The following is a 22261-nucleotide window of genomic DNA, read 5'->3' as shown; positions in this document are numbered from 1 at the left end:
TTGAGAAGAATTTTCGTTGAACTGACTGTAGTATTATGACAGTAATAAAGTATGGGTATTGTGAGTTATGAAGAGTTTTAATCTATGGCTTTGAGCCAAGTGGGGGAGCCTGCTATTGACAATTCAATTCATGGTTATGTGTCAAATATGTTTTATTTTGGTCTGAAGTATACTTGGGAATCAGTGATGACTTGCAGAGGTGGAGTTCGAGAATGATTCGAGTAAGAAAATTTCTAGATATGGGTTATATTGCGCTTTATGAGTATATGAAAATCGTGGGATGAGTGAGTTGTTATTTGTGAATGATGTAGTGCGCACAGAGTATGAATTTGATAGGTGGTATTAAAGTAGAGTTACTCCTTTGAGTGTTGTTGTGCTAATGGGGAACGTGTCTTTTGGCCCATTTGGGCGGTGTAATGTGGATTTGAACAAAGGGGGTGACTCTCAAGAAAGTTCCAATGGATTCAAAATTAATATGTAACAATTGAGGATTTTTGGCGGATTTGTTTATGTCTAAAATATGAAATTTAAGTTGGATGGTGTCGAGACTTGTGCCATTTTTGTATATCATTAGGGATTTTATATTTCGGTATCAGGAAGGTGAACGAAACGGCCTTAGACTCAAATAAGGTATTTTCAGAGTGGGTGTTTCGGTTGTGGTATTTATAAGGGTAATTATGATGTGGAGAGACTCTACAGATATTTTGGTGGCAATATTCTTGGGGTTTGGTGACCTACGTGGTTTGGTCGAGTTAGAGGAATTTAGTTCTAATAGCTTACTTATGTGCAAATGGATTTCAAAGTGTTCTTGACGGTTTGAAACGAATATTTTCTACTGGTGTGGGAAACATGTTGTATATTGTGATTTCCTCCTGGAAGGAAGCGAGAGAAAGGTTTCTAACTAACCGGGTATGTAATTTGCCAGTGACTCAGAGTTGATAATGAGATTCTTGTGCCTTTCACATGGTAGATGTGGTGTGTTGTGCGGGATTTAGATTCCCATGCATAAGGTGGCAGTTCATTCTTGAAAGAAAGATCACAAATTTTGGACAGAATAGTCAGTTTAAAATATTTAGAGGAATGTTATAACTGCCCGAGGATCCCTGAGAAGGGTGCGCATTTCAGAAGGTGCGTTATGTTTTGACTTACGGATGTTCATCGATATTGCAGTACCCACCTGGGTTATAGACTGCTAATATTCAAATTATTTCTATGTGGCACGAAAGAATTATGAAAGTATTCCTCATGGTAAGATCGTGAAAAGAAGACGTGTTAGTCATTCTAGTGCTGGAGTTGGGATCAGTTACGATAATTCATGTGTTTGATGAATTTGGAGACCGGGAGTTCTCAGAAGTATATTATTTCAGGTTGCGGCCTGTTTGAGATGAGTATTTTAATTTTTACTCAGTGGAGGCACTAGTTGCATTAATTAATTGTGATAGCTACGCGCTATAAGTGTGCATATATGTGAGGTTTGAGCCAATGTGCGGGTATCAGAGCAAGTACTCATACTCGAAAGAATGCTTAGGCTATGATATGCCTAGAGTTGACTGTTGAGCGTAAAGTTATGTCGTTTCTCATATTCGTACCTTTGTTGAGAACTATCTGGGATACATTTGAGGTTTGAAAGAGGTTAATTCCCCTGAATAAATGGGGTAGTTACTATCTTTGCGTTAACTTGCCAATTTAAAGTGTGACACCAGACTTTGCACATGCTTACGCTATGGCGTGTTATTTATACCAGTCCAGGAGCATGTGAATCTTATTTCATTTATCACATCCATGTGTACTTATTTGATTGCTCCTATATGATATGCTTGGACTGGCGGCCTGTGACCATGCCTGGCGGATCCATATACTGATGTTTTTGGCACTTGAGTTATCCGTGCGGATTCAGATATTGATACGATAACACGTGAGTTGTCTGTGTGAGTGATGTTAATGTGAGCTCTAAAAGAGCTGGTTACTGTTATTAAACTTGTGTGTATCGGTTGTACAATATATAATGATATTATAGCATTACAGTTGTGGTGGTTCTTGTTGAACTTACAATACGGTTCTCTACTTTGAGACATTTTCCATTTTTGGGTACAAAGTTGTGTAGTTGTGGATTGAGTTATATTGGTATGGCATGTCAATAGGATAGTTGTGTTTAATAATATAAGGTCATTAGACCTAGAATAGATACTATCAGGTTGGATTCAGGTATATTGGGAGGATAATATTAAAGGTCGGCATAAAAAGTGATTTTATCTGGGACTATGGTTATGGCTGGATACAGCTTGTTCATACTTTTACAGTGTGTAGATGTGAGATTCGGGTATTGAAAAGAATTCTGGATATTAGAAATTTGGTCCATGGTTTTTGGGCTAAGGTTAAATTAATGATTTTTAGTTATGTTGTGTGGTCAGGCCTATATAGAATAGGGTGACGTGAGATCACCCTCGGGTACGTGCGTGGTAAGATGGAATAGTGATGTGGTGGCTTGGAAACAACTCTTGGCACGTTCGAGGATAAATGTATGTTTAAGTGAGGGAGATTGTAACGACCCGACCGGTCGTTTTAAGAATTTACGCTCCTTTCAACTATTTGAAGTATTGAATAACTTCCTACGAGGTATTATGACTTGTGTAAATTATCGGTTTTGGTTTTAAGGTACTTCAGAGTTAGCTTGGAAGAATGAATTTCATGTAGGAAGCTTAAGTTGAAATAGTTGATCGGATGTCGACTTATGTGTAAACGACCTCGGAATGGAGTTTTGATAATTCCAATAGCTTCGTATGGTGATTTTGGACTTAGGAGCGTGCCCGGAAAATTATTTGGAGGTACGTAGTGGAATTTGGCTTGAAATGCCGAAAGTTAAATTTTTGGAAAGTTTGACCGGGGGATTGACTTTTTGATATCAGAGTCGGAATCCAATTCCGTAAATTAGAATAGGTCTGTTATGTCATTTATGACTTGTGTGCAAAATTTCAGGTCAATCGGACTTGATTCGATATGTTTCGGCATCGATTGTAGAAGTTGGAGATTTCATAAGACTAAAGTTTCAAGTGAGTTCGCACAAGACCCAACTTTGAACGAGAATATCTACATATATATATATATATATATATATATATATATATATATATATATATATGTGATGATCTACCTATCAAATGAAATATCTTCGAATCTAGTTTCTAACGCTTCAAACTGTTAGTCATTTGGACATTCCTACAAGAAGTTATGACCAAATTACCAAAGTCTGGAAAAATACGATTCTACGACCAATTCTGCGATCGCAGAACTATTATGCGATCACAGAAGTAGTTATGCGACCGCAAAATGATCGCAAACCTGTCCAGTGAAGCCCATTTCTGGGCATCGATTTTTCGGTGCATTTTGCGACCCACATACCTATTCTGTGGTCCATTATGCGACCGCAGACCTGCTTTCGGAAGGTTAATTTTTTTATTTTCATAACCTGACCCCATTTTGATAAATAGGCTTTGGGACTCATTTTGGAGCAAAAATCTGACATTTTTAGAGAGAAGGAAAAGTGTTCTAGAGAGAGGAAGAAGCTCAAGTGCTTTGTTCATCAAGATCTTGTTCAAGCTTTGAAATCCAACAAGGAAATATCACAAGATCTTCACCCAAAAGGTAAGAGTATCATTTATTCATATCAATAAGGTTTATGGAAAGATTGTTGAGTTCAAATGGGTATAGATTGGGTTGAAAATGGTAGAAATCTTTAAAGACTTTAATTGAAGATTTGAGGGTCGAGTTGATGTCGGAATTTGGTGAAATTTGTATGGTTGGACTCGTGGTTGGATGGGCGTTCATATTTTATAACTTTTGTCGGGTTCCAAGATGTAGGACCCACATGCGATTTTTGAGTTAATTTCAGATTTTATTGGAAAAATTAGTATTTCCTTATGGAATTAATTACTATAATTGGTATTGATTGAATTGAATTAATTGTGGCTAGATACGAGGCTTTTGGAGACCAATTCTCGTGGCAAGGGCATATCGGAATAAAACATTATATGGTTTGAGGTAAGTAACAGTTTTAAATCTGGTCCTGAGGGTATTAAACCTCGGTTTTTGGTATCATGTGATTATTTTGGAGGTGATGCAAATGTTAGGTGACAAGCGTGTGGGCGTGCACCGAGAGGATTGTAACTTGGTCTGTCCCGAGAAACTGTAAAGTTGAATAATTTATTGTTAGCTATACGCCCTCTATGTGTTGATAAAATTTGACAGTAAATCATGTTAGAAATCATACTTAGGCTATGTGATAGTACTGTTGGGACCCATATAGGTCGTGTACTTGTTGAATTGCCTGCTAAAAGCTATATTTACTTAGTCTCAGTTTTTACTTGCACATTTTATCTCAGTCTTTGTTATTATTATTATTGATATATCATATCATTGTTGTTTGGGCTGATTTCATGATTATTGAGAGCCCGAGAGACTGGAGAGATTTATGACTGAGAGAGGCCGAGGGTCTGATTGTGAGTATATTTTATGGATCGGGGCTGCCCGCCTGCAGCAGGCCTTATTGGCTTATTATTGCACGTCAGTTGGCCGAGCGGATCCTTATATTATAATTGCACGTGAGTTGGCCGTGCAACATGTGAGTTGACCGTGCGGATCCAGATATTTATATTATGGCACGTGAGTTATCCGTGCAATACGTGAGTTGTCCGTGCTTATAGCGCTTGGGCTGTAGGAGCCCCTCATGAGTCTGCACACCCCCAATGAGCGCGGGTGCCCATTGAGAGTGAGTGATGAGGGCTGAGAGCCTAGAGAATGATGAGGACTGGGAGCCCAGAGAGTAATTGTTGTCCTAAGAGGTGGTACTTGATTTCCATTTGTTGTTTCACTTAGTTGCTATCTGTCATTGTTGTAAAATCTCTGAAAGATTGTTGATATACAGATTACATGAACAGGAACTGTATAAAAATTGATTTGACATTAAACTACCAGATTTGATCGCATGTCTATTCTTTGCTGGAATTACTAGAAATGAACCATAACTATGTACCTCGTTACTATCTTCAGTTCCTTATTTATTATTGTTACTTGCTGAGTTGGTTGTACTCATACTACACCCCGCACTTCGTGTGCAGATCCAGGTGTTCTCGGACATAGCGGGTGTTGATCCTTTTCGCGCGGTTGATTTTCAGGAGATTTTGAGGTAACTGTCGTGTTCCGCAGACCTTGTCTTTCCTTCTCTATCTCCTTGTTCACTATGTTTGGTCTCAGTCTATTATAGACCATATTTTCCAGACTTGTACTCATATTAGATGCTCATGTACTTGGTGACACCAGGTTTTGGGGAGTGTTTGTATTGTATTTAAATATTATATTTTCAATCTTGAGAGAAATTGTGGTTTATTGAAATTTTCGGCTTGCCTAGTATTGAGATAGGCTCCATCACGAAGGGTGAGATTTTGGGTCGTGATACCAACCAAGCTGCTATTGTGGCAAATATGCGATTTTGAAGGCATGTTGGTCCGATGGTAATGTTGGGCGCAGACACTAGATGTGCCAACAATTGTTTGGACGCAATGACGGAAATCATTGTATGTTTGAGGAATGGTATGATGAACCCATTAACCAAGAATACTAAAAATCATGTTTGCAGTATGTTTGGAATATGAACGTTGAATACCAACGCCAGATCTCTGAAATGCAACGAGAAATTGCGGCAGTGGAGGAGAAACTAAAAGAGGCGGAAGAAGAAAAAAATAAAATGAAAGAGAAATTTAAGTGGTTGGAGCAGAGAATAATAGGCGATAGTGACTAAACAAATATATGTATGTGTTGAGTGTAGTATTATATCTTTATGTTTTCTATGTCATGTGTTTTCATTAGTTGTACTGAATTTAAATTATGTTAAGTTGTTATGTTTGTGTTTGTGTTGTAGTATTAAAATAACGAAGAACCGGAAAAATAAAAACATAATGCGCATATAATGTAAACAATAAAAATTGTTGCTATTGTTTATTGAATGTCATATGTACATAAAATACAAAAAAAATCAATGTGTCCCACATCCTGTATGCTTTAATGTAGCCGTTGTCCTGAGGCGCATCCCATCCCGCCCGGTTACGCTATCAGGATCATCCTTATCACATCGCCTCTTTATCGGAGGATGCGCTATAGCATGATCGTCAGTAGGGCTGGCCGGCTCGGTAGAAGGGGTCGCCGGTCCAGCAATAACCTACATAATAATAAGATATTTTAGTATATGAAATGTGTATTAGTAATGTACGTGTTAAGTCACATAAATGTAAATTGTCTTACCATGGTCTCGTCAGGCTCTTGAATATAATCATCCATCACAGCTATGTCAGTATCGCACAAGGTGTCCTCCGTGACGGGGGAGGATGAAGCCTTAGAAATAAATATGTCAAATATTTATGACTAATCAATGAGATAAAAACAAATATAAATAATATTAATACAAACAAACATGCGCCTCTGAAAGATCCTCAGCATCCCTCGATGATGAGGCATAACTCAGCCGGCGCCCACTATCCACATCTCATGTCGGATAATCATCGGCGACGGTCGATGGGTCAGGAAAATACTGATCCCACTCCTGTTGCGTAATGGCCGAGCTCGCGATCAATAATGGAGATGACGAGGTCACCTGCGAAGTCCCTGGAGTAAGCTGAAGGCTGAATGGCGGCATATCTCTGGGAGCATGGTCTGGCTCATGGTGGTCACCTGGCTGATCAACTCCAACATCCTCAACAGGTGCCTCAACAGCACCTTGCTGGGGACCACCTCCTTGCCGAACCCCACGACCTCGTGGGATACCCCTACCTTGTGGGACACCCCTACCACGTTGACCACGTTCCGACCCCACTGGTGGCCCACGATGGTACTGCTCTGGCGCCACATACTCAGCCTCGTATCCTAATCACTCATCATCTCTGGCTCGCCACAATGTCCGGGAAGCCAGATCGGTAACCTGTCAGCCATACTCGTGCAAAGCGGCTGCTCCCTCGCCGGTATGCTGCTACATCTGCAGTCCCAACTGGAACATATGTAGTCCAATAGCCTGCACAACATGTAAATTATAAATTACGGAACGCTAGGTTAACGTTATAAATAAGTATACCAAATAACATACCAGTGCCTCGTGCCTCCCGGCGTATGGAACGTACCGACCGCCGACGCGATAAACGGGATTCCCGACGAAAAGTCAGGTAACACTGCGGTAGCAGCCCATATACTCATGCTCACCATCCGTACGGTCAGGTGGATTGGGTCGGAATCAGGTCATGTCGTTGGTCCCAAGTATCGATCTGTGCCTCTAGCCATGCCATATATGTCTGTTCCACCCTGGAACGATCATCCCGCTGGTAATGTGTCATATGCCAAGCGGGCGGTGGAGGTACAAGCTACGGTCGACCAAACTGGCGAAGTACTCGCTCGGTGGAATGATGCTCGACAATATCGAGACACATCAACGGGATGGAAAAGCTCTACATAATTCGTCCGGTCGAGCAATAATCGGGCAAACCAGCTATTAGCTCGTCGATGTATGGCCTCCAAATGAACTATTAAGTAAGAACAGGAAACGTGAGTATACGCAACACATATAAAGCCAGGGCAAGTAAACTTAGGTATACATTTACCTGTGCGCCCTCCACCAAATCCAACAAATCCCTACAATAGGGTATATTATGTCGAGCCTCGTACACCCGTCCATATCCTCGCCTATCAACCCACCTCCTAGCTAAAGGGAGAAACTGAGCTGGTGCATCCGGAGCTAAGGGTGGTAGAGGTGGCTGCAACTACAGGAACCGTTCCCAGGCCCAAACCTAATATACAACGTGCACGTAAAATTTAAGGTATATTTTTACTAGGTATATTATAATGAAGAGAGTATTCGACTATGTTTTCACCTGCACCAGCGGCAAAAATCCTGCAACGTCTCGCTGGGTGCCTATGCTCGCCCGACACATCTGCCTGTACAAGTAATCGAGAACAACAACACCCCAGCTGTAATGATGTAAATCATCAAGCCGTTCAATATGATGAAGAAATCTCAAGCTAACTAGGTTCCCCGAAGTGTTCGGGAACAAAACCCCTCCAAACATAAGCAACAACAGCAACCTCCTGTACCGGTGAATATGAAGCTCCGGTGTATCATCTGTGATGTCAGCGTGCATCGCCTCCAAATGCTACCGGACAGGCGTCAACTGTAGACGACTAGCCCCAATCAATGCAGTCTTATCCGGTGGCTGGAAACTGGTGAGCCGCTACAACATCTCTAGGTACTGCAAACCCGTATACTTTCTAATGGCATTCGGCAAAGTAACAGGGTATCCATCAACGGGCAGCCCATACAGGACCTCCACGTCCTGAAGCGTGATAGTGGCCTCGCCAATAGACAAATGGAATGTGTGCGTCTCCGGTCACCACCGCTCTATCAGGGCCGTGATCAACGACCAATCCAGCTGCAGCCGGCCGATCTCCACAATCCTATAAACACCCGTATCTTGGAGGCGTCTGACTATACGGGGATGGAGAGGGTGGTCCCTAAGAAAGTCCCACATATCGTCTACTCTCCTAGCACGAAACGTCTGGACCAGTAACTGTCCCTCCCATATGTAGGACGACCTATGCTCGCCCTGTAGCAACAGTAGCTCTAGCGTGGCAGGTCCGGGATGCAAAGGCGGAACCTCCATGTCGACTACTGTAAATTGAACAATACTAATTACATTATTTTACTTTAATATGTTAGTTTTATTATTTTATATATTAGTTTTATTATTATATTTTTTTTTTATGACTCACTTATTTTTGACAATAATAAAATTATATAATTAATTTTCATAATTATACAAGATTTAATTATTCAATATTCACATATGGGTTCCGGGCTCGATATTTGAGGCCCAATAGCACCAAGGTATCCTGAATTCTTGTGTTTATGATGAGAATAGGTTTGTTATTTTAAATGTTAGTTTATTATTTATATGTTAGTTTAATATTGTATATGTTATTTTTATTAATTTATATGTTAGTTTTGTTATTTTATATGTTAGTTTTATTATTATATATTTTTGTTTATGACTCACTTATTTTTTACTATAATAAAATTATATAATTAATTTTTATAATTATACAAGATTTAATTATTAAATATTTATATATAGATTCCGGGCTCGATATTTGAGTCCCAGTAACACCAAGGTATCCTGAATTCTTGTGTTCATGATGAGAAAATTTTGTCAAATATTTATCACTCAATAGGTCTGTTATTTTAAATGTTAGTTTATTATTTATATGTTAGTTTAATATTGTATATGTTATCTTTATTAATTTATATGTTAATTTTATTATTTTATATGTTAGTTTTATAATTATATTTTTTTTTATGACTCACTTATTTTTTACTATAATAAAATTATATAATTAATTTTTTATACTTATACAAGATTTAATTATTAATATTCACATATGGGTTCCGGGCTCGATATTTGAGGCCCAGTAGCACCAAGGTATCCTGAATTCTTGTGTTCATAATGAAAAAATTTTGTCAAATATTTATCACTCAATAGGTCTGTTATTTTAAATGATTAATTTCAATAACTACAAGGATACTACGCTAAAAGGCACTATATTTTACTACGCTAAAGGGCACTACATTACAAATACGAGCACTACATTAGGCCACAAGATACCATTATAGAGAACTAAACTAACAATTTATCTATTTTACTAATCTTTTAGCAAATAAATAATCTAAAGCGGATAACAACAATAAATTAATTTAATGAAAAAAATCACGAAAATACATATACCACAGTAAAAAGCAACTAATTAATATTCTTTTAATAACTAATAACAATTTTTCTATTTTACTAATTTTTTTAGCACACTAATACTATAGTCCGGATATAAAACACAAATTAGTTAAATCGCAAAACAATCACAAAATAATATAGAGCACATTAAAAACAAATAATATGCATTTTTATACGAGTTTTAACAAAAATTAAATCGGAATACCTCGATTAAAGGTTTTGAAAAGTTGAAGATTTGGTGATTTGGAGCCGAAACGAGCAACCCACTACTAGAATACGCCTTAGCAAGGATGTGGGACCGAGAATCTATACTTTTTGTGGGACCGGTAGGCTCCACTCGAGCTTTTTACCGTTGAAAATGGGGGGGACCGCTATTTTTTGTTTTGTTTTAGGGGAGAAGCTTCTGGTTTGGTGGGGAAGGGAAGGGGACGGATTTTTATGTGGCTATAGCGCCTTTTATTAAGACGTTATACTGTAGCGTCTTAATAAAATGCGCTATACCTTACCGCTCTTTTCAAGTTCAACTATAGCGCGATAATAAAAGGCGCTATACCTCCCGTCTTTTCAAATTCACGTATAACGCCCTTTTAAAGGGCGCTATATCTTAACGGGCAAACAACCGTTAAGGTATAGCGCCCTTTAAAAGGGCGTTATACATATTTTGGTCACTATATTTTTTTTTCACACATTTTGGTCACTATATATTTTTTTCACATATTTTGGTCGTTTGAGTTCAAAAGATTCACATTTTGGTTCCGGACTCCTGAATATATACGATATTGGATATACAAACAACTCAAAAACGAGTAAAGCTTTGGTGGTCCTTTTATTGGGATTAACATGGGTTGTGGTGGAATGATGAGTACTCCTTCATCCTTAACCAAATATCTAGAACTTGAGCTTTGGATATGAAGTCGTCTTTGTTAGAGAGCGGTTCATCCCTAATATAAAATTTTTTGATACAAATTTAATCGCACTTCAATATGGATATGACCGGAAGGAAACCAAAAAAAAGTCCTTTTATAGGAATAAGGATGGGCATCATCAATCATCAAGAGTTACAAGATTACCAAGTCGCTTTCATCCCCATGTTAGCTAAAAAGGAGGAAACGTCATACTAACCAGCTTTAATTTGGGAAGGTTTTTTTTAAAAAAAAAACAGCTTTAATGTAGTTATGCACATATACAGATTCAGTTTTTAACTTCTTTTCTAATTCTAGAAGAATTTGGTCTACGAAGTGCAGAAGACAGATGTTAGAATCGGGAATTCGGGCAGTACAGAATTTAGCCAAATAAAATTATAATGATAATAATAAAGATAATGCAAATTGATAATAACGACAATTAAAGTATATAAAAGTGGCACAAAATTTAACGTGGTTCGGTCAATGTGACCTACGTCCACATGCGAAGAGGAACAATTTTACTATAACAATCGACACATAAAAGAGAGTACAAAATTAGAGATGAAACTCTAATTATAACAAAATATATTCCAAGAGAATAACCTCGCTACAATCACTCACAAAGAAGAGGTTCACTCATAGTGTTTTTCAATACTAACTCTATAGAATATAATAAAACTCTATATTACATGTCATCTTATTCAAATGAAAAAGGGTACAGTTCTTGATCCCAAGTAAAAACAAAAAATACTTTTATTCTTTGCTCCAAGCTAGAATATTTTGGCTCCAAATTTGCGGCTGACAAATTTAGGCATATCTTACCCAAAGAGTATCCACACGAATTTGCTTGACGTGGCTAGAATAGCAGCCAGAATATTAAAAGTATTTCGTTTAGGCAGCTAGAATATATATGCTGCCACACGTTATGTTCGAAGAAGAAACAAACAAACTCCATGCTAACAAATGGAGCATGCAAAGAGAGGGAAATTGTCACTTCACTTGCTAGTTAAATTCGATTCTGTCAATTTCATTTTCCTACAAGTGATTTTTGCCATTCTCTCTCTTTTTATTTTCCTTCAAACAAATTGAGCATGCAAAGCGATATCGAAGTAATTTTTCACATGTAGATCATAGACCAGTTATAGATGAATTAAATTCATGATCACATGTAGATCCTCTTTCACTTTAGCAAAGATATATAGAATATGCAATTGGTACGATAAGTGATGATTTTTTTTTAAAAAAACAATTCATTTTATTAAAATAAATAAAACAACAGCCCCATTTCACACTCGCTAGGACAGATCGTTTTAGAGGGGCAATTTTGAATACATATCTCTGAAAGAGAATCATACTAGAAAATAGAGCCTTGGTCCTGCAAGATATTGGATTTGGAATTCCATGCAGGCAATTTAACCCAAACTATAAATTGAAGACAAAGAGTATTTTGTACATATATTTATTACGAGTATCACTTAATCATGATTAAGTTCTTATGTATCTCAAATTAATTATTTTAGGTAATTGTTAAGATTAAATTATTTAATTGACGTAAACATTGAATGCATGTAAATATTTACTTCTTGACTGTTAGGTGGGAATAATTTATCTTCAATAGAAAAGACACCTACCAAATACACTTAGTAGTCTTTGTCCACATTCTTTTCATTTAGCTCAATTCATCATCATCATTATCAAAATAAAATAAAAGTATAAGTAAAAAGATATATATATATATATATATAAATAAATAAAAAATAGAGTATTCTATAAAATTTTACCACTTCACTCTCCAGTAGGGCTTTCAATTTAGAACAGTATAAAGTAATGGAAAATAATGAAGTTGATGACACTTTTGATTAATTAAAATTTCTTTCCGCCAGCTTGACATATATTTACCCCCTCAACTCTCGGTTCTCACAATTTGAACTTGTATCCTAATTAATGTTTAATTTCTTTTCCAATTATAATTTGGTTCATGGACCCTTAGCTTATTTAATTTGAAGTTTAACATTTCGTTTCCACTTTTATTTGTGGTCTATTGCATGTAAGCAATAAAATACCACTACTGCATATTGTACTAAAACGAAACAACACAATCTCCACCATTATGGAGGATTCACTATTGGTTTTCACAAGCTAATGACTTTCAACACGAACTCTACATATATGTATGAAAGGCAGATATAAATATAAATTGGATTAATATTAAATTCGATTTTCGAACAAATAATCCCCAGGTGATGATAATATTCTTAGAATAAAATATACTCTTATCATTTAAAAAAGTGAGGACACGACAAATCATGGCGCAGTGAATATTTAAATTCAAACATTGAATTGATGATTTGTTTATGGAATCACGGGAATATGTGATATTTAAAGACTCTATATGTAGATTCTGCCTAATCCTATATATAGAATCTTTTGTCGCTCCAGTAACATGATAAACTATTTAATCTTATCGGTTCAGTTGAAAAGCCAAAAGCACAGACAATAGGTTACGTTGTTAATTACTTGTATCCTCATGTCATCACTCGTTTTGATTTTGTAAGGATGAGTTTTTATTTGCTACTAATATTGTGTTAGATTATTTCACAATGGCCGGGAGAAATAACTATTATATTTTTCTTTATTCTTAGATAATCCTGACAGAAAACTCATTTTCGTAACGTCGTATCAGAATCAGACGCATTCATATATAGTGTTGGTTTAGCTTCTAACAAAATCTTATGAACTTTTAAAAAAATTAAGTTTGTTGTCCTACCATGTGTATATTTGAACTTGAATTACTATTGTCACCGGGAAATTTCAAATATTTATGAACCTGCGTTGCACGTTAATAATGACACGTGATAATTTAAATATTTATTTATATGAAGGAATAATAAATTTTAATTAATAAGAGAAATTTTATGTATAATAATATAACAATCATCTAAATGCCGAAAAATATTATTACATCAGCATAATACATGGATTTAAAATGAAAGGACATCATCAAACCTTACACAAATGATCAATTTTGTCATGTTCGTTAGATAATTATGTATTATAGTTTAAAGGCATTTAATGTGATTGTATCTTAACGAACACTTCTTCGTGGACAATATTTTTTTGTGTATGTTTCCTCCTAATGCTTTGGTTGCTCTGCCTTAACCAGAGCTCTTGTTGTCGATCTTGATATTCCTCTTGAAAGTGCAACATACAATTGTTCGTGCAAGAAAATATATTATGGTAAATACGGTCCAATATTTAGGATGTTTGCCCTTGTACTTTATTTATTATATTTGCAAAATATAAACATACTAAAAAATATTTTCACACAAATTTAAAAGGATATTCCTTAGTTTCGGAAGACGAAAGTTGAATTCAAGGATAAGAATATACTTAGAAGTACATTGACCAGTATCATAATTTTTTGCATGTATGACGTTATTGTCAAAACTTCTAAATAGCATATGTGTGCTATTACATAAGCTATTCGGCGTATCTAAGTTTTTCAATAGCATGACGGGCATATATTTTCTTCAAAATCAACCTATATACAATGGAATATCAACTTAGTTTTTATATATATATATATATATATATATATATATATATATATATATATATATATATATAGTAACACTAACATACGTAAAAAATAATAAACTTGACAACAAACATGTATGGTAGAAGGCCGTTTGGTATTAAAGTATTTATATATTCTTCTTGGTAGTAATTATTGGTATCATTTTGTAACGACCCAGCCGGTTATTTTGAGTATTACAGCCCCGTTCCCCCATTTACTGCTCAATATATGCCTTCCAATTGATTTATGACTTATCAGGTTAGTTGGTTCGGGCCCGAAAAGATTTCGGAGTGAAATGAGACATTTAGTCTCATAATTAAAAACTTAAGTTAGAAAAGTTGACCGGATATTCACTTATGCGTAAACGACCTCGGAATTGAATTCTGATGATTCCAATAGCTCCGTATGGTAATTTTGGACTTAGGAGTATATCTGGAAAATTATTTGGAGGTCTGTAGTGGAATTAGGCTTGAAATGGCGAAAGTTGATTTTTTAAAAAGTTTGACCGGGGACTTGACTTTTTTATATTATGGTCGAAATCCGATTCTGAAAATTGAAATAGTTTCCTTATGTCATTTATGACTTGTGTGCAAAATTTGAGGTCAATCAGACTTGATTCGATAGGTTTCGGCATCGAATGTAGAAGTTGGAATTTTTTTTGTTTCATTAAGCTTGAATTGGGGCATGATTCGTGGTTTTAACGTTGTTTGATGTGATTTGAGGCTTCGACTAAGTTCGTATGATGTTTTAGGACTTGTTGGTATATTTGGTTGAGGTCCCGTGGGGCTCGGATGAGTTTCAAGGTGGTTTCTGACTATAGAGGTGTGCATCGCGATCGCGAACATTTGGTAGCGTTCGCGAAGAGCAAACAACAGTTTGGGGCCTTGTGAATCGCGATAGCGGAAGCTCTTTCGCGATCGCGTAGAACAAAATCTCTGCTGCACTGACCCAATTTTGGAAGCTTATATATCGCAATCTATAAGGAATTTGGAGATGATCCGAAAATGAAAGTTGTAGCCCTTGATGTATAGTTTTGAGAAAGTCAAACTATTTGTCATGTGGATATTTATACAAAATGTTATGACCATTATACTAGATACTGTCTGGAAAAGTTAGGGAGTTTATTCTTCGCGATCGCGAAGGAAAAATTTTGGGCTGGAAATTTTTGTGCTCCACTATCGCGAAGAGTAAATGCCTAGACAAAAGCTATATTTTAAGGTTTCGGCCATTTTAATACATTTGGAGCTATGGAGCTCAGATTGAAGCGATTTTTGAGGCGATTTTCACCATATGGATTGGGGTAAGTGATTCTAACTCGGTTTTGGTGAAATTATATGAATCTATTGTTATTTTTATCAACATTAGTGTTTTGGGTTGAAAATAGTAGAAAGTTTCAGACTTTAATTTGAAGACTTTAGGGTCGAGTTGATGTCGGAATTTGATAAAATTGGTATGGTTGGACTCGTGGTTGAATGGGCATTCATATTTTATAACTTTTGTCGGGATCATAGGTGTAGGCCCCACAGGCGATTTTTGAGTTAATTTTAGATTTTTATTGGAAAATTAGTATTTCCTTATGGAATTGATTTCAATAATTTGTATTGACTGAATCAAATTAATTGTGGCTAGATTCGAGCCATTCAGAAGTTGATACATGCAAAATGGGATTTCTGGAGCATTATTTATCTTGCTCGATACTGGATTCGTCTTGTTCGAGGTAAGTAACTCTTCTAATCTTGGAGCTGAGGGTATGAATCCTAAATATACGTATTATGTGAATTGTTTGGAGGTGACTAGCGTGTGGGCGTGAACTATAGAAATTATGACGTAATTGATTCCGTAAAATTTTATAGTCAAATAATCTTGGCATTTTTAATGTAGTTTTAGGTGTTAAAAGAATTGAGCTGAGAATTATATTAAAAATCATGTTGAGGCTATGTGCCAGTATTATTGGGACCCACAGAGGTCATATTGTTGTGAATTATTTATTTTGAATTGAAAATTCATACTCAGTCATATTCATTTCATTACATATCATATCTCAGTCTCTGTTGTTATTTATTGATACATCATATCATCATTTTCGGATTATTTTCATGACATTGTGAACCCATGAGAGAGAGACTGGAGAGATTGATGACTGAGGGAGGCCGAGGGCCTGACTGTGAGGATATTTTTGGGATCGAGCTTCACGTCGCAGCATGCCATGTTGGCTTTATATACATTATTATTAATATATTGATCGAGGCTGCCCGCCTGCAGCAGGCCTTATAGGCTTTATATAATACGTGAGTTATCCGTGCAAATCTAGATATTTATATAGCACGTTAGTTTTCCGTGCAGCACGTGAGTTATCCGTGCGGATCCAGATATTAATACTATAGTACGTGAGTTGTCCGTGCAGTTTATAGCGCTTGGGCTGAAGGAGCCCCTCCGGAGTGTGTATACACCCTAGTGAGCGCATGTACCTACAGAGTGCGAGTGCCGAGCGATTGGGAGGATTGAGTGACTGTGAGGACTGAGTGATGGGGAGGATTGAGTGAATTGATATTCTGAGAGTATGCATATGGTATTATCACTGAGATACATTGCATTGACATGCACATATGACATACATGCATATAGGTGTATTTTTCTCATGCTGTACGGTATCAAGTTATTCATGACTTCTCATACATACTGGCCTATGGGCATAATGATGCATTTTTCACTGGCTATCTCGAAAGAAAATGAAATATCTTATTTATTGTGGAAAGAATTTTTGGGAAAATTACTGTTTTCAACTTACTCTTATTTTTTACAACTTCGATAAACGATTTGGGTTTTCACTGATGTATTTGAAAGGTAAAACTTTTTTCAGAAATCATGTTTTGTTGAGCATTTGATCGTTGAGTTACTTCTGGTATTACCTGTTTTATTTTGTTATGAATTATTGTTGGTTATTGAAATTGGACCCGACGTTGGTACAAGCTCATCACTACTTTCAACCTAAGGTTAGGTTTGTTACTTATTGAGTACATGGGGTCGGTTGTACTTATACTACACTTCTGCACCTTGCGTGCAGATATTGGATGTTGATGTTACTGTACTCGACGAGAGCTCGAATTGAAGACGTACTTGCGTTCCGGTTGTAGTTGCCTCTTGTTCATGGTAGCTTTAAATTTATAAGAATCTATTTATGTACATTTTGAACAGATGATGTATTTATTTCACACCAGTTTTGTAAATTCTAATCTTAGAAGCTCATGATTTATACTACCAGTCCTTGGGGAATGTATAAGATTTAGATATTTTCTTTTACTTAATTGCCTTGTTAAATTACATTGGAATTGGATAGTGAATAGTTGGCTTACCTAACTGGTTGGGTTAGGTGCCATCACGACTAGTTGAATTTTGGGTCGTGACAAGGTAGTATCAGAGGTCTAGATTCATAGGTTCTACGAGTCATGAGCAAGTGTCTAGTAGAGTCTTGCGGATCGGTATGATGACGTCCATACTTATCTTCGAGAGGCTACAGGAAATTTAGGATAAATTTTCATCTTTCTTTCCTTATCATGCAGAATTGATTCAACTTGAAATATAACTCTTTGAATTCCTTCCACGCATTCATGTGCGCATGTGAGTGCTCGGTATCAGCTGTATATCGCCGGCTTGTGATTTCAGGGATGATGTGCGGGATGTGTTAAGATGGATTGAATGTGACGGGAAGTGTTTCCTTGGAATGTAAAGAGGGTCATTGGGTGCTTGATTTTCGTTTGATGTGACGTACAGTCCCGAATTGTGAGTGTGTTGAAGGATCTGTCATGCAGTGTAATTGTGGAGAGAATTAAATTTTCATGTTTTGTTAATGAGTTTGGAATCAGGAAGATTAAGTGATTGCGTAGTAATTATGGATGTGAAAGGGTATAACAAGATTCCAATTTGAGGCTAAGTATGTGTGTTTCTTATAATGTTGATTGGAGAGTTTCTTTTCTACTAGCGGGTTATATGTGTTGAGATTTGAATTTAAATCTAGTTGAGAAAGTTGACTTGATAGTCAAGAGAATGAATGCAAGATTAGCGGATGATTGAGGTATTTTATGGTTGGTGTTGCATGGGCTTGAATTTTTTTTTTTTGAATTGACTCCGGTATTAAGGTAGTAATAGAGTATGTGTATTGTGAGTTATCGAGTGTTTTAATATATAGATTTGATCCAAGTGGGGGAGCTTGTTATTGACAATTCAATTTCATGGTTATATGTAAAGGTTTAGTTTTGGGCTGAGGCATACTTGTGGATTAGTTATGACTTCCAGAGGTTGAGATCGGGGATGACTCGAATAAGGAAATTCCTGAATATGGGTTATATTGCACTTATGAATATATGAAAATCATGGAATGAGTGAGTTGTTATTTGTGAAGGATGTAGTGCACACGGAGTATGAATTTGATTGGTGGTGTAAAGGCAGGGGTACTTCTTTGGGTGTTGTTATGCTAATGGGGCATGTGTCTTCCGTCCCGTTTGGGCGGTGCAATTGATATTTGAGCAGAGTGGATGACTCTTGAGAAAGTTCTAATAGATTCAAGATTAATATGTAACAATTGAGAATTTTTGGCAGATTTGTTTATGGCTAAAATCTGAGATTTAAGTTGGATGGTGTCGAGACTTGTGGCATTTTTGTATTTCATTATGGATTTATTTCGGTATCAAGGAGGTGAATGAAACGGCCTTAGACTCAAATAAGGTATTTTCAGAGTGGGTATTTTGGTTGTGGTATTTATATGGGTAATTATGATGTGGTGAGACTCTATAGATGTTTTGGTGGATATATTCTTGGCTTTTGGTGACCTACGTGGTTTGGTCGAGTTGGAGGAATTTAGTTCTAATAGATTGGTTATGTGCATATGAATTTCAAAGTGTTCTTGATGGTTTTCTAATAGTGTGGGAAACATGTTATGTATTGTGATTTCCTTCTGTAAGGAAGCAAGAGGAAGGTTTCTAACTAACCGAGTATGTAATTTGTTGGTGACTCAGAGTTAATAATGGGATTCTTGTTCTTGTCACATGATGGCATAATAGATGTGGTGTATTGTGCGGGATTAGGATTTACATGTACAAGGTGACAGTTCAGTCTTGAAGAGAAGGTAACGAATGTTGGACAACATGGTCAGTTTCAGATATTTCGATAAATGTTATAACTTCTCGGTAATTCCTGAGAAGGGTGCGAATTTCAGAAGGCGCGTTACGTTTTGACTTACGAATGTTCATCGGTATTGCAGTACTCACCTGGTTGATAGACTGCTGATATTCAAATTATTGCTATATGGCACGGGAGATATAGAAGTATTCCTCGTGGGATGATCGTGCACGAAAGATGTGTTAGTCATTCTAGGGATGGAGTTGGGATCAGTTACGGTGATTCATGTGCTCGATGAATTTGGAGACTGGGAGTTCTTAGAAGCATATTGTTTTGGGTTGTGGCCTGTTTGAGGTGAGTATTTTATTTAAAACTCAGTGGAGGCGCTATCTGCGTTAATTATTTGTGATAGCTACATGCTATAAATGTGCATATATGTGAGGTTTGAGCCAATATGCGGGCATCAGGGCAAGTATTTATACTCGAAAGAATGCTTAGGCTATGATATGCCTAGAGTTGATTTTTAAGCGTAAAGTTATAACATTTCTCATGTTCTTACCTTTGTTGAGAACTATCTGGGCTACACTTGAGGTTACAAAGAGGCTAATTCTCTAAATAAATGGGGTAATTACTATTTCTGCGTTAAATTATCGATTTGAAGTATAATAGCAAACTTTGCACATACTTTCACTATGGTATATTGTTTATACCAGTCCAGGAAGATGAGAAACTTATTTCATTATCATATACAAGTGTACTTGTTTAATTACTCTTGTATGATATGCGGGGACTGAAGGCATGTGACCATGCCAGGCTGTGATGAAACAAAATATCATCTTTAAATTTAATAAGTAATTCTGTGTTCAAAGAACTTGAAAAGCACCATTTATTATTACTCGACTTACGTGCACAGTCCGTAAAATTTTCCGGAAAGTTTTCATGTGAAAAATGGAATAAAATGTGAAATAGAGCTTTAAAACTCAACTAAGTTGACTTTGGTCAACATTTTTAGCAAACAGACCTGGATCAGTATTTTGACAGTTCCAATAGCTCCTATCGTGATTTGGGACTTGGGCGTATGCCCGGAATTTAATTTGGAGCTCCCTAGCTCAAGTTATGACCATTTAACGGAACTAGCAATTTAAAGGCTAAAGACTTCCAAGTTTGACCACAGGGTTGACTTTTTGATATCGAAGCCGTAATCCAATTCTGAAAAATTGAATAGCTCCGTTATGTCATTTAGGACTTGTGCGCCAAATTTGAAGTCATTCCGGATTCATTTAATATGTTTTGGCACGAGATTTGCAAATGAAAAAGTTTAAAATTCAAAGTTCGAATCGGAGTGTGAATTGTAATTTCAGCGTTGTTTGAAGTAATTTTTGACCCCGAGTAAGTCCGTATTATGTTATGGGACTCATTGGTATATTCAGACGGGGTCTCAAGTACCCCGAGTGTGACTCGAATCGAAATCGGAACAAGAATTGGACATAAGCAAAATCTGAAATTTTGCCTTATGTTGTAATCGCACCTGCGGATTTTTGACCGTAGGTGCGAGCTCGCAAAAGTGAGCCTTCCATCGCAGAAGTGGCCTGGGCAGGCTGGGAAAATGTCCGCAGGTACGGAAACTTGCACGCACTCGCGCGTCCGCAGAAGCGGAAGGCAGCGCAGGTGCGCATTTTTCCTCCGCAGGTGCGAGGCCTCGCCTGGCAGCCCCATTTCGCAGATGCGATATTTTTCTCGCAGATGCGAGCTCGCATGTGCGAGCCTAGGCACCGTAGGTGCGTAAATGCCTGGGCAGTGTATATATGGAAGAATCCGATATTAATTTCACATTTTGGTCGTTTTGAGCTCGGTTAAGGCAAAGTTTTGGGTGATTTTCACGGGAAACATTGGGTTAAGTGTTCCTTATCCTATATTGATTATATTTCATGATTCCATACTCATTTATATCATGAATCGGTGAATTTATGGAAGAAAAATCAGATTTTTCTAAAATATTCCAAAAACGAAAAATTTAGATTTGAAGGTTCATTTGATATCAGAATTGGATAATTTTAGTATGGTTGAACTCGTAGCGAAATGGGTGATATTGTTCCTAAACTTCATAGCCTATGAGAGATAAGTATAGATGTCTCAGTACCGATCCTTCAGACTCTACTAAGCTTGCTCGTGACTCGTGAGACTTATGTAATCTAGTGCTCTGATACAAACTGTCACGACCCAAAATTCCCACCTTCGGACCGTGATTGCGCCTAACATTCCACTTGCTAGGCAAGCCAACGTTAGAATAATATTAACCAATTTTTAAAAAAAAATTAAATTATTAATAATCAAAGAAACAAATGTGGAAGCAAAGTTTGAAATATAGTGAATAATTCATAAAAATAACGGTGTCTAAATACCATCCCAGAATTGGTGTCACAAGTGCACGAGCTTCTAGAATAATACAAATAAAGGTCTGAATAAAATGAAGCTGTCTAAAAATAAACAAACAGCTAAAGTAAAATAGATGGGGACTTCAGAACTGCGGACGCCATGCAGTTATACCTCAAGTCTCCTCCGAGTAGCTGAAATCCGAACAAGTCTATGGCACGCCGCAGGGACCGACTCTGAAATCTGCACAAGAAGTGCAGAGTGTAGTATCAGTACAACAGATCCCATGTACTGGTAAGTGCTGAGCCTAACCTCGACAAAGTAGTGACGAGGCTAAGGTGGGTCACTTACATTTCCTGTACGCAATATTAGTAACAACAATTATAATAGAAATAAATCGGGTAACTCCTTTATATTAATTGAAGCCAACACACTAGTCATAACCAATTATCATTTCAACCAATTCTGTTGCAGCG

This window comes from Nicotiana tomentosiformis, chromosome 8 (assembly GCF_000390325.3).
Source record: "Nicotiana tomentosiformis chromosome 8, ASM39032v3, whole genome shotgun sequence".
In the NCBI taxonomy this organism is placed as follows: domain Eukaryota; kingdom Viridiplantae; phylum Streptophyta; class Magnoliopsida; order Solanales; family Solanaceae; genus Nicotiana; species Nicotiana tomentosiformis.
This window is presented reverse-complemented; position numbering follows the sequence as displayed.